This window comes from Falco cherrug, chromosome W (genome assembly GCF_023634085.1).
Source record: "Falco cherrug isolate bFalChe1 chromosome W, bFalChe1.pri, whole genome shotgun sequence".
Taxonomy (NCBI): domain Eukaryota; kingdom Metazoa; phylum Chordata; class Aves; order Falconiformes; family Falconidae; genus Falco; species Falco cherrug.
In genome coordinates, this window is record NC_073719.1 from 9,632,927 (window position 1) to 9,646,917 (window position 13,991).

General features: G+C 40.8%; 1 protein-coding gene across 6 annotated transcripts in view; it reads left to right on the plus strand.

The window, feature by feature from the left end:
* The first annotated feature begins 449 nt into the window (after positions 1 to 449).
* The window catches only part of LOC129734574 (polycomb group RING finger protein 3-like), a 150,291-nt gene continuing 136,749 nt past the window's right edge, over positions 450 to 13,991 (plus strand). For 2 of the 6 annotated variants that reach the window (XM_055698186.1, XM_055698187.1), the window contains exons 1-2: positions 451 to 681; positions 1,026 to 1,118. The gene's annotated coding sequence lies outside the window, so the exon portion shown is untranslated. Of the gene's footprint in view, positions 682 to 1,025; positions 1,158 to 13,991 lie in introns of those variants that run through there. The other 4 variants (XM_055698189.1, XM_055698188.1, XM_055698190.1 and 1 more) reach the window with 4 other exon arrangements.

Consider the following 13,991-nt stretch of genomic DNA (forward strand, 5'->3'; position numbering starts at 1 on the left):
GGGAAGCAGCGTCAGGAGTGCCTGTGTGTCAAGGCTAAATGGGGCAGGGGAAAAGCATGCATTGCAGAAAGGCTATTTCTGGGTAAGTTCACCCCTCACCCAATCACTCCCATCTTGACAAAAAGATAGCATACAAGGATGCTACCTGAAAAAATTGTGCATGAATGAAGGAGCAATACCGGGCTGGGAATCCCACAGGGGCCACCCTAGGGAGAAACAGTACAGCAGAGAGGTATCTTCCACCCCAAGCTTAGGAGGAAACCGGAAAGACATTGCTCCCCTTTCAGCACACGCATAACAGAATGGGATAAAAGGAATGGATAACGCAAATCCAATCCCATATCTCGACAGAGGCAAGGATATAGATCTGAGCGTATGCGTGCACACAGTGCGCATGCGCTATATGCATGACATGCTCACTCGGTTTCATTCGGTCCGCACTCGGCTATTTCCGTCTCTTTGTTTTAAACTCTGAGTCGGAATATTGGGGGGGGGGAGGAGGAAAGACGGGAAGTATTTTCTTTCTTTTTTTTTTTTTTTTGTGAGGGTAGGGAAAAAATAAAAGGGGAACTGGAAGGAAAAGGGGACGGGAATCAATCCCCTGAAGAGAAAAGATTTTTGCTCCTCCTCCTTCTCTTAGTTGCTCATTTTCTGTTGCTGTCGTTGCCGTTTGTTTGACAGGTCAGTCTGCCGCCCTCCGGTGCTGGGGTGGGAGGGACGACAGGAGCGACAGCGGGTCGGGTGTCGGCAGGCTGTGCTTGAACTTTTTGTGATGCAGAAAATGCACGTTATTGTCTCTGTGGGTTCGATGGTATTTTAATAGATAGTGGGGTTTTTTTTGTGGGTTTTTTTCTTTTTTTTTTTTCTCCTTAAACCCCCTTCCTTTTTCGTGCTTAAGGGTAGCTTTTGCCCACCAAGGGGAAAGGTATCTTTTCCTTTAAAAAAAGCCCACAAACTTATTCTCCTCCCACCTTTTTTTCCTCCCTTCTGTTTTCACCCCTCCCTTTCTTATTCCAACTATTAAGCTTCCTGGCTTCTGGAGGAGTGGCAATGCTTCTTTCTTTCCGGTTTCCTGGTTAATGTGCCCCTGCATCCTGCCAACAGACTTTCGTCCTCAGGTTTGCATGGAGACCTCGCGTTACTGTGGGTTGGCTTAGGTGTGTAGCTTAGCAGGGTGATAAGGAACGTTTGTGTAGAGGTGGTGGTGGTGGTGTTTGGATTAAAACTGAGTCGCTTACAGAAAGCTTCCTCCACCCCTACCAATGGTTTTGCATTCATTAAACCCCTACTGTTGGGAGGGGGAGGAAATCTGTCTCTAGTCAGAATGGAGTAGGCTATTCCTTGCTAAATGACCTCAATTATACAGATGCGCGGTTTTGCTGCTGTGGATGGCTTAGGTTTTCGGGTCCTGTGAGAAGTAGGCATTGAAGTAGCACTGGTAGATTTGTGGTTTGCATTGCCCACCCCCCAGTATTAGTCGAACAGTGTAGTCCTCTACAACCAAGTTCTGTTTATTTTCTACAAATGTTGCATTTTTCAGTGAGTTGTGGTGCTATGGAATAACATGGCAGTCGGTCTCTTGTTGAAAAGTAAATGATTTTGCTTTAGAATATCCTATGAAGAAACTGCAGGAGACTTAATACTTTAACACTATGGTTGTGTAATACTTGGATGCTTTTTGCTAGTTCACATTATGGTTTTGTTTTGGGAAATGTTGTATACTCCATAATTCTGCATAAGTGTAGTCTCAGATCAGTTTAGTAATTTTTTTTCTCCTGAATGTGAAATATGGGTGACTGAGAAACCTAGATCTAAAAATTCTGTTTGATTACCCATGTGTGCTCTAGAATGTTCCTTTAGAAGTGTTTTGTTTTGGTATTTTTCAGGACTCCTACATAATTGTCTACCTGTGTTTCCTAGAATTAAAGTTGTGGATGAGAAGGTTAAAATTAAAAAAAAAAAAAAAAGCTATTTAAGCACAACATTGATTCTAACTTTGAAATATCATGTGCATAATGATCCTTCTGGACTAAAGCAATATTAGACAAAAATGTTGGACTCTCCAGAAAGCTACTTCAGGAATATGTTAAATACTTGCATGGAAACTTTAAGCTAGATATGATCTGTAAAGTGGATGTACATTTTGAAAAACACTGCAAATGTAATGAGAACTTGCAAGAATGTGGTTGGTAAAATATTCCTGGGGTTTTTATATGTGTATATATAACTCTTCATTCTTTTATATTGGGAGAGTGGTCTGACTGGTATGTAGTTTGAGACAGAGATACTAAATAGAAGCCTTTATCATCAGTATTTGGTGATACAATGGATTTCAGAATGTTTATATTCTTAAATGTCCTGTGGTTTAAACGGTTTCTCTTTTGATATCACTAGTAAAAAGGCTTGAGTAACAGTTCAAACTACCCCTTTGTGTTCTGATAAGTACTGTATCAGGTTTGAAGGGAGGCCAGAGAAAACTGATTTAGGAATGTCAGAATGTATGAAATAAATCAACAGCTAGAAAGACACTGCCCAATTCCAGAATCTGTTACTTGGTACAAGTATTGGAGTCCTGTCTCAAGGGTAAACTTAAAAATCTGTCTTTGAATAAAATTATTAGGAAGATGAAAGCAGACAGATTAAAAAAAATGGAATTCTTATGTGTTTTCTTTAATAATAATAAAAAAGGGGTGAATAAAGGTAGAGAAGGGACCTAAATAAGCGTGTGGGAGAGTGGTGAGCTCAAGACTTACCTGTTCTGGTTAGCTTTTGGCAACCAGTGATGTAGCAATGACTGCCTCTTACCCAGCTTATAGTTAGGCAATGTGGAGTCAGCTGGGGAAAGTGTTGAGGAGATTTGGGTGAGAACTGGAGGTATCGATGGTGGGTATGTCTGTGTTACTATGATCAAGGACAGCAAAGGCACAAATGCAAAGGAAACCAGGCTCTGTTAGTTTTAGCACAAGTTAGTTCCCTCCCACTATTAACTATTTTACGTTTTAACCTTGTGGCTAACGCTAACATTAACACTGACAATATGTAAAAATGCTTATTTTAGTGGCAGTAACTACCATTATTAGGTGAAATCGAGGGTGTATTTGCTTTGTGAATAGCATAGTATGTTGGGGAATGTGTGCTTGTGCAGTAGGTGTTTAAGAGCAATTTTTTTCAAATTATTGTAATAAAGATTTAACTACTGACTTGTGAACGATTATTTAGTTCATAAATTGAACTGAAAAATTAATATTTTTTCCCACCCTTATGTATTGCTGTGGTTTAACCCTAGCTGGCAACTAAGCACCACATAGCTGCTCATTCACTCCCCCTCTGCTGGTGGGCTGGGGGAGAATTGGAAGGGTAAAAGTAGAGAAACTTGTGTGTTAAGGACAGCTTAATAATTAAAAAGAAATAATAATAAATTGTAAGGAAAAGAGGAGAAGAAAGAGACAGAGGAAAATAAAACCCAAGAAAAGCAAGTGATGCAAATAGTGAGCAATTGTTTTCACCAACTGATGTCCAGCCAGTACCTGAGCAGCAGCCCCCCTGCCAACCTCCCCCCTAGTCTTATTGCTCAGCATGACATCATATGGTATGGAATATCCCTTTGGTCAGTTGGGGTCAGCTCTCCCAGCTGTGCCCCCTCCCAACCTCTTGTGCACCCCCAGCCTACTTGCGGGTGGGGTGGGGTGAGGAGCAGAAAAGGCCTTGACTCTGTAAGCACTGCTCAGCAATAACTAAAACATTCCTGTGTTATCAACAGTATTTTCATCACAAATCCAAAACATAGCCCCATACAAGCTACTATGAAGAAAAATAACTAACTATCCCAGCCAAAACCACTACATGTATAATGAGGCAAGTGTATGATATTCTGTCTTCAGTGGATTGTTTATCTATTATAATGTTGCTGGATACACTAAGAATCTTATGACTGAGATTTTGATTTAAAGACACTAGCCCTATTAACTTGGCTATCTTCTCATATTGTGTGCATGCAAATATTAATTTAAAAGTATAAATGGTTCCTATTTGTTTTTGTAATAAAACCCCACCATAAAAAAAAAAAAAAACAAACCAAAAAAACAACAAACCAACAAAACCCCACCAACCAAAAATCCTGCAGCCTGCAAACACTACAATGACCAGGGTTACTCTTTCTGGTGGGTGGTTTGTTTTTTTGGTGGATTTTTTTGGTAAGGTGTTGTCCTTATACAATCCCTCTCCACCTCCAGTTTGGCACCTGAAAGAACAAGGTTAAAAGTATGAGCCAACTGGCTAACTACAAATGTTTGTTACTTAGTGTATTATGTGTAAATAGCATTTTGTGGTGAGTGGGAGCCATTTGCTAGTTTAAATATACAGACTGATGGAAGCTGTGAGCCAATTGATTACTTGGAATAATTTTGGCAGTACAGTGCTCTTTAACTTATTAGGAGAATTTTTTTGTAGCATATAACTTTTATTACACCGAGTTTATTTGTTGTACTTAACAGTAGTTATCTGTAGGCTTGACTTGTGGAATGGAAACTTCAAAATCTTATGGCATATTTGTTCGTTTGGAATGGCTTTACCCACAAAATGTTAAGGCATAGAGATTATTTGAAGTCAGGATTATATTCTCTGAGTTTAGGGCCAGAATGGACTGAGACTTTTGTCTGCCTGTTTATCAAACCATTAACTTCAGCACAGTTGCTCTTGCATTGAACATAACTGCTTCTGACTAAATCATGAACTGTCCTAGATGCAAGGAATCTGGTTTTGATTTGAGGATTCTGAGGATGCAGGATCTAAGGGTTTTTTGTTTGCTTGTTCCAATGGTTAAAAATGTTAACTGCTGAAAACATATCCCTATTTTCTAATGCAAATTGGCATCTGTCATGGTTTAACCCCAGCCAGAAACTAAGCACTACACAGCTGCTCACTCACTCCCTCTAAAAAAGGACATGGGGAAGAGAATCAGAAGAGTAAAAGTTAGAAAACTCGTGGATTGAGATAGAGACAGTTTAATAGGTAAAGCAAAACAAGGAACTCATTCACTACTTCCCATGGGCAGGCAGGTATTGAGCCATCCCCAGGAAAGCAGGGCTCCATCAGATGTAATGGTTACTCAGGAAGACAAATGTTATAATGCCAAATGGCCTCCCCTTCCTCCTTCTTCCCCCATCTTTATATGCTGAGCATGATGTCCTATGGTGTGAAACATCCTTTTGGCTAGTTTGGGTCAGCTGTCCTGGCTGTGTCCCCTCCCAATTTCCCATGCCCCTCCAGTCCTCTCACTGGCAAGGCCTGAGAAATTGAAGTCCTTGACTTAATATAAAAATTATCTAGCAACAACCAGAAACATCGGTGTCCTATAACATTGTTCTCACACCAAATCCAAAGCACAGCACTGCACCAGCTACTAAGAAGAAAATTAACTCTATCCCAGCTGAAACCAGGACAGCATCTGATTCAAAACCCTAATTCCTGTTGACATGCGGAATTAGACTCTATAACTCGCAAGTTATAAAGTAGGTATGTTTATTGCACGCAGATGCACGGGGGATCGCTCCTCCACAAGCGTGCATGCCCGAAGTGACGAACCATCTCACATTTATACAATAAAACAAATGAATATTCAATTAACGCCTATACATATTCGTTACCTAAACCCTGCTTCGTACGTTAATTAGCTTATCAGTCCTTTGCCTGGAACATGGTGGTCTTGCAGGTTTATAGGTGATTCATGTCCTTGTGACCATCTGATCTTCTCCAGCAAGGAGACTTAGCACTCCCTCCCTCTAGATAGCATTGGAATATCTCTCATCCTTTTCTCATTCTTTTATAAATAGCCCCTTTGTCAGAGGAAGAAGGGCAGGCGTCTCCTCAAAGCTGTGTGGCTATGTGACCAGACACCGCACCCATGACCAGTCACCATACCCACATTCCTTGAGCAGACATATACAATCACAATCGATGTCCATTGTCCCCATTTCACACTATTTCTCCATATCAATCCCCCCTTTTCTATTAAACTAAGTAAATTCTCTTACTTAAGCAGTCTTCCCGAATGATATAAAGCATCATACATAAGTGTTACCCTTTTAAACATTCTCCAAACCCACAAATATAACATAATGGTTAGTATTAAGGAAATTCCTAAACTGATCAATAAGATCACAGTGGGGTGTACCATAGTGTTAAGAATTCCTGTTGCAGAAGGTGACCAGCCAAAGAGAGTATCCCACCAATTATGGTTTCCATCCTGTTCTACCTTTTTTAAAACTTTCTTGATCCCCTCTACATCATGATGGATCATAAGAAGAGTTTTGTGTCCCTTTTCTTTGGTTTCTTCCAGTATTCGTTGTAAAACTGCATGTTTTAATAGTTCTTTTATATTACTTATACCCTATGGGGGTAGGAATTATCATCTGTGATAGGGTAAAGTTAGATGTAAAATTACAGATACAGTAATTTGAATATTGTGCAGTCTCCTTTACCTCCCCATCTATGGTTATTGTGTTACACTTAGTTCTCAAACACGCACATCCCTTCCCTGCATATATAATTACTGTTTTCAAGTTTGCATTTGGTCGGGCCTCAAAATGACATATTTTCTGATCTGTATCTAAACAAGTATCCTGAGCTATTATGGTATTGCTTTCACAGAGGAAGCCCTGCTGCTCTCGCATAATGCAAGATTCTAAATCTACTGTTTGCCACTTGTCGCCTGTCTTTCTGGCCCATGTTCTATGTTCAAAAGGGTATAGGAGCACCCCATTATGGTTAATTCCAAGGGCTACAATGGGGTGTATGGTAATTATTACTGCATTATGTATGGTTAACACAAAAGCTGTGATGGTGTGTGTGTTGGGGTCGTAGGTAAAGTTCACCATATTCCACCATGACTGGAGTTTTCTTTCTACCTCCGTAGCACTGTCCCAAACCATCTTTTGAATTTCCGTAGGAAATATGCCTTCCTCTCCTTCTCTTATTATGGATGCAGCTATTGATTGCATCCACATTTGGGCTTGGATACAACTTAGAGCCAAGGCGACGTCGTCCTGTAAACCACCTAACGCCTTAGTGATGAGTTGATGATCTTCCATGTTTATTTGTTCCCACCTGGGGAGTACCTTCGATATCAACCATTGGTGTGCCCCTAATGCTAATAATGAAGATTTTAGTGGTTGTTGTAGTTTTGATAGATCGGCCGTGGTGGCGGCTAGTTTATTCATTATCACCTCTGAGTCTATGGAATTTAATACTCCGAGTCCTGTTCCCAACATTCCAGTTACATCTCTCACTATTCTGTTTCGATAAATATTTCCCCTTTTTCTTAACCAAGTTGTCCATCCCTCATAAGAGGTCCGTAAGAAGGGGGAACAGGATGGCTTAGCATCAGAAACATTGACTTGTATTTGCAACTCTGTTCTTTTAAGAGACCATTCTGGGTTAAACAACATTTGTTACTGACCTGTATTTCTGATTACATATGGTCCAATTGTATAAATTTTTGGATCTGGTTTAGTTAATTTAAGATCAAGCGTTAATGGGGTTGTTGTAACTGTGGTGGTGGTAGGAACAGTGGTTAGCATGATTGTTATTTTGATCTTATAAGTCAGAGCTGTTCTTGGGGATTCCTTTCCTAGGCATATTATAAAGATGGGCTCGGTTAAGGTAAAATTGTGCCAACATTCCCGTGAATTAAAGCACATGGTTGTATTTAGAAGGGTAAATTCCTTATCTACCTTTCTGACATTAATCAGGGTGTCTCCCGAAATCTTGGTGTTATCCTTTTCATTATATGTTTGACACCCTACTTCGGTCGACTTTGTGTACATCCTCCCGGTCCCATTGATTCCTTTGGTACACCTCATTTTCAGAAAAAACCACCATAGCTAGTTTCGTCTTTGAGTCCACCTTTCCCATTATTCCAGTGTGTTTTTTCTGGGCATGATTCCAAGGCCAGTTATCAGGCTCTTGGTTGTAGGCAAGAGAGAGGGTACAAATAAACACAAATGGTTTAAACCCACTATTGATCATTTTAAGAATCTAAATGTTCCTCATATATGTATATAAAATCTGTTTTGATCAAAATATCTTTGTTTGAGTTGGGGCTTACTGATAACAAGTTGGGCAAGACTGGCCACTGGCTCAGTCCCAGACCCTTTTGTTCTATATTGTTTGTTGTGGTGCCCTTCCCATATGGTGGATCTACAACCGCTCAGGTTCACTTACTTGCCACCCATATTGTTCCCATTTGTCCGAGTAAATTTGAGTTTCAGTCCTTTTTTATCTGGGGTTACTTTCCACGAAGTTGCAGGGGCTTTCTTAATCCGGGTATGGTGAATCCAGGAATTCTGTCCCTCAACCTTGATTGCAGTGTAGGTGGTGAGTAGGACTTGAAAAGGTCCGGTCCACTGTGGTTCCAGGGTTTTATCTGCAAAACACTTAACGTATACATAGTCTCCTGGTTGTATATCGTGAACAGGTCCATCCAGACCCCTACTGCGTGTTCCCATCACATGCTTCTCAATTCTTATTAATTGTTTGTTTAGTGCCACCATATAGGAAGTCATTGTTTCTTCACCAATCTGTGAAGACATCCCCTTTTGTACCCCATAGGGTCGTCCATATAAAATTTCAAATGGGCTAAGCCCCTCTTTTGCTCTTGGTCTAGTTTGAATTCGTGTAAGAGCTAATGGCGAAGACTGGGGCCAAGTTAATTTGTTTCTTGGCCTAACTTGACAATCTGTTGTTTGATTAGATGATTCATCTTTTCCACCTGGGCACTCAATTGTGGTCAGTATGGGGTATGTAATTGCCAATCTATTCCTAGATGGTGGCTGATCTGTTGTACTATTCTGGACACAAAATGTGGTCCTCTATCCAAGAACATTACTGCTGGGACTCCAAACCTAGGTATTATCTCTTGGAGTAGTATTTTAGTCACTTCCCGGGCTTTAGCAGTTCTGCACGGGAAGGCTTCTGGCCAACCTGAAAAGGTATCTGTTAGTACCAATAAATATCGATACCCCCCTTTTCTAGGAAGTTCCGAGAAATCGATCTGCCAATGTTGTCCTGGATAATTTCCTCTACTAATGTTCCCTAGTTTTATTTTATTTGCTGTATTGGGATTATTGCGTAAACACATTTCACATTGCTGAGTCACCTGTTTTATTACAGTATACAAGTTTCACCCTATCAATTTCTGATTTAGACTTTTATATAAAGTGTTAGCTCCCCAATGTGTCTTATTAATAATAGGGCTGTGGTCCATATTAAATTGGATGGTACCACTATACGACCATCCCTTAAGTAAGTCCACTTACTTAATTTTATTTTATCATTCATGTCCTGAATTACCTTTAAGTTTTCTTTAGAATAGTTTGGCTCCTGATCTGTACTTACAGTTTGGATTTTATCATCTGGTATTAAGGATAATTCCTCCTTTCCTACCTCCTCTGTTACTCGTCTGGCCTCATGGTCGGCCAGGCAGTTTCCAATTTCCAAATCAGTGCCTCTATGGGCCACCTTATGTTCTTCCTTCCTGGATGACCCTCTTATAACAGAGGGGGCCATTCCTCACATCAAGGTCTGGCATGGCATATGTTCCCACCGCTCAACGCCTACTGGGTTGCAGCCAGCAGCGGAGCTCAAGATTCTTCTTGGTGGCAAACACCGAGGCCAACCCAGTCTTGCCCTTGACTATGGTAGGAGGCACCTGACCAACCTTATTCCTTGTACTTCGTTGTCAATGCAGAGTTTCATCTGCACATCCCATAACAAGTCACTGTCATGGCAAAACACACAGATTTACATTAGTAGATCTACTACAGTGTGTATTTTATTTCACTTTTTCTGCCAATATCCCCACAGCCTTGCTGACCAAGGGATATTGTTTTTATCTGAACTGAGCAAGCCTCCCCCTTATCATTTTTACTGTAACAGGTAAAGCATTTTTCACCTTTCCTGGAATTTATTTTCAGATACACCTGGTTAAAAATTTCTTTTACTTCAGGGAGGTCCTCTTTTCCTCTTTTCTGTTGAATTAAAGATAAGCTCAATATTTCAATTACTTGATCATATTTAACTTTAATTTCATTTCCCTTTCTTTAAATGTCTAGATGTTCTAATAAATCTCATCCCAACAAAGATTTTGGTGAATTTGGCATTCTTATTTGTTTTTTTACTTTGTACTTTAAAAGTTTCAGGATGTTTTCCTGGTGGCCAGCAGCTCCCACAACTGTAACTTTTTTTTTTTTTTTTTACTGAAGTTTAACAAATAAGTTGATTTTGTATTCACTAAAATTCCACCTCATACCCATTCCCTGCCCTAGAGGGGCCGTTACCGGTCCCGTTGTACTGCAAATGCTGCAGCAATTGGGGTGACATTGTCTGGTCCTTCTGCTCAATTGTCAGCAATAGCAACCCCCTCCTCCTCCCCAGCAGAAGGGTTCAGGGCAGGAGATGCTCTTCCTGCTCCGCAGGTTACACAAGCCTGCCTCTGCTACAGCACTTCTGTTTTAACTCTTTCTTACCCTGAATGCAAATCTGCTCCTTGTTGCTTTAAGTCTGTGTTATTACATACCATGCCTTCGCAGGCAAATAGCAAACATCCTGCCATGCGTCCCAGCATGATTCAGTCGCACCTTCGAGGGGGTACGGGGCTTTGTACAAACTCACCCCAATACTTTAACACTTTCACAAGGTCTTTGATTCTCCATCCCCCAGCCTCAGCTTTTACATACATTAGTACAAGTTTTTATCTTACAACGTGTTTCATTCTGGTTGCTCCACAGAAGGAGCCACAACCTGAGCTTTTTAACACAAAAATTTCAACAAGAACATCTTTCTCGTTTAGGTCTCAGGTTTTTTTTCTATCCTTTTCTAGAGCCATAATCAAAGATCAGGTGATGTTAATCCCACACTCTTTCTAGTGCTAGTACCATAGGATCCCGAGGGGGTACTAATCCACAGTCCTTTTGCCACTCAGGTTTGTCACGGAGGACGAAGAACATGTCTGCATATTGTTATAAATTGAGACCACAATAGATCATAATCCAATTAAATTTTTTATTAATTATAGCAAGTAGAATATGAGCAAAACCAGCGCTGGACGACAGGGGAGTCTGCGCTCCGCCAACTGCCGTCCTGAGCAGTTCAAACAGTCCCTTTTTATACCTTTTTTTTACTTTCCTGTTCATGAAGTAGTGGAGGTGTTCACCCTTCATTCATATGCACAAGCGGCATCCTGGACACCTGGCGGTTATCTTATCTTTCTCAAGCCCCATCCTGGACACCTGGTGGTTATCTTATCTTTCACAAGCCGCATCCTGGACACCTGGCGGTTATCTTATCTTTTGTTGCCTAATCTTTACATTGGGCTTAACATAAATCTTAATAAACAATACCCTAGTCCATAGTTTCTTACAATCCCCCCCCCCTTTTTTTTTTTTTTTCTTTTTATCCTATTATTGTTTATTAGATGCTGCTTTCATTCTCGGCACTGCAAACAAACCTTTTTCCACAATCCCAACATTTATCATAACACTCACAAGGTAATACCTCACAATTACAATAGGCATAGTTCTCACGTGGCATAACGCATTCACAACAATCTTCATCCTCATTAATAGATACACTCTTATATTTTGCCCTAGACCTCGTAGTTAAAATAAGCAATTTAGCTATGTCAAACCGTTCTCTAATAAAGTGTAGCGTAATATACAAGGCCCAAATATAAGTCCCAGAATCAACATAATAAGTGGTCCTGCTAAAGCAGACAACAAAGTGGTTAGCCAAGGTGAGATATTAAACCAGTTTTCATACCATGACCTGCCCGCCTCACGATCTTTCTTACGTTGATCTAACCTTTTCCGGAGTTCAGACATGGTGTCCTGGACTACTCCAGTCCTGGGGAAGTTCGGCCATTGTTGCTTTAGTGTCCCATTGTTCTGGTTCTTTTCTCCACAGTTTGTTCCTCCTCTGCCTTGCCCGTCGACTCGGTTGCTTCGAGCCACGGGGTATACCATCTTCTCGGCAGCAAGGGAATTCTTCAGGAGAACGGCTGCTTCGGGCTTTCTGCCTGTTTACATAGGCTTCCCACTTTGCAGCTTTAATTGCCACCCACATTGTTCCCATTTGTCCGAGTAAATTTGAGTTTCAGTTCTTTTTTATCTGGGGTTACTTTCCACGAAGTTGCAGGGGCTTTCTTAATCCGGGTATGGTGAATCCAAGAATTCTGTCCCTCAACCTTGATTGCAGTGTAGGTGGTGAGTAGGACTTGAAAAGGTCCGGTCCACTGCGGTTCCAGGGTTTTATCTGCAAAACACTTAACGTATACATAGTCTCCTGGTTGTATATCGTGAACAGGTCCATCCAGACCCCTACTGCGTGTTCCCATCACATGCTTCTCAATTCTTGTTAATTGTTTGTTTAGTGCCACCATATAGGAAGTCATTGTTTCTTCACCAATCTGTGAAGACGTCCCCTTTTGTACCCCATAGGGTTGTCCATATAAAATTTCAAATGGGCTAAGCCCCTCTTTTGCTCTTGGTCTAGTTCGTATTCGTGTAAGAGCTAATGGCAAAGACTGGGGCCAAGTTAGATTTGTTTCTTGGCCTAACTTGACAATCTGTTGTTTGATTAGATGATTCATCTTTTCCACCTGGGCACTTGATTGTGGTCGGTATGGGGTATGTAATTGCCAATCTATTCCTAGATGGTGGCTGATCTGTTGCACTATTCTGGACACAAAATGTGGTCCTCTATCCAAGGACATTACTGCTGGGACTCCAAACCTAGGTATTATCTCTTGGAGTAGTATTTTGGTCACTTCCCGGGCTTTAGCAGTTCTGCACGGGAAGGCTTCTGGCCAACCTGAAAAGGTATCTGCTAGTACCAACAAATATCGATACCCCCCTTTTCAAGGAAGTTCCGAGAAATCGATCTGCCAATGTTGCCCTAGAACATTCCCTCTGCTAATGTTCCCTAGTTTTATTTTATTTGCTGTATTGGGATTATTGCGTAAACACATTTCACATTGCTGAGTCACCTGTTTCATTACAGTATACAAGTTTTGCCCTTTCAATTTCTGATTTAGACTTTTATATAAAGTATCAGCTCCCCAATGCGTCTTATTAATAATAGGGCTGTGGTCCATATTAAATTGGATGGTACCACTATACAACCATCCCTTAAATAAGTCCATTTACTTAATTTTATTTTATAATTCATGTCCTGAATTACCTTTAAGTTTTCTTTAGAATAGTTTGGCTCTTGATCTGTACTTACAGTTTGGATTTTATCGTCTGGTATTAAGGATAATTCCTCCTTTCCTACCTCCTCTGTTACTCGTCTGGCCTCATGGTCGGCCAGGCGGTTTCCAATTTCCAAATCAGTGCCTCTATGGGCCACCTTATGTTCTTCCTTCCTGGATGACCCTCTTATAACAGAGGGGGCCATTCGTCACATCAAGGTCTGGCATGGCATATGTTCCCACCGCTCAACGCCTACTGGGTTGCAGCCAGCAGCGGAGCTCAAGATTCTTCTTGGTGGCAAACACCGAGGCCAACCCAGTCTTGCCCTTGACTATGGTAGGAGGCACCTGACCAACCTTATTCCTTGTACTTCATTGTCAATGCGGTTTCATCTGCACATCCCATAACAAGTCACTGTCATGGCAAAACACACAGATTTACATTAGTAGAACTACTACAGAGTGTATTTTATTTCACTTCACTTTTTCTGCCAATATCCCCACAGCCTTGCTGACCAAGGGATATTGTTTTTATCTGAACTGGGCAAGCCTCCCCCTTATCATTTTTGCTGTAACAGGTAAAGCATTTTTCACCTTTCCTGGAATTTATTTTCAGATACACCTGGTTAAAAATTTCTTTTACTTCAGGGAGGTCCTCTTTTCCTCTTTTCTGTTGAATTAAAGATAAGCTCAATATTTCAATTACTTGATCGTATTTAACTTTTAATTTCATTTCTCCCTTCTTTAA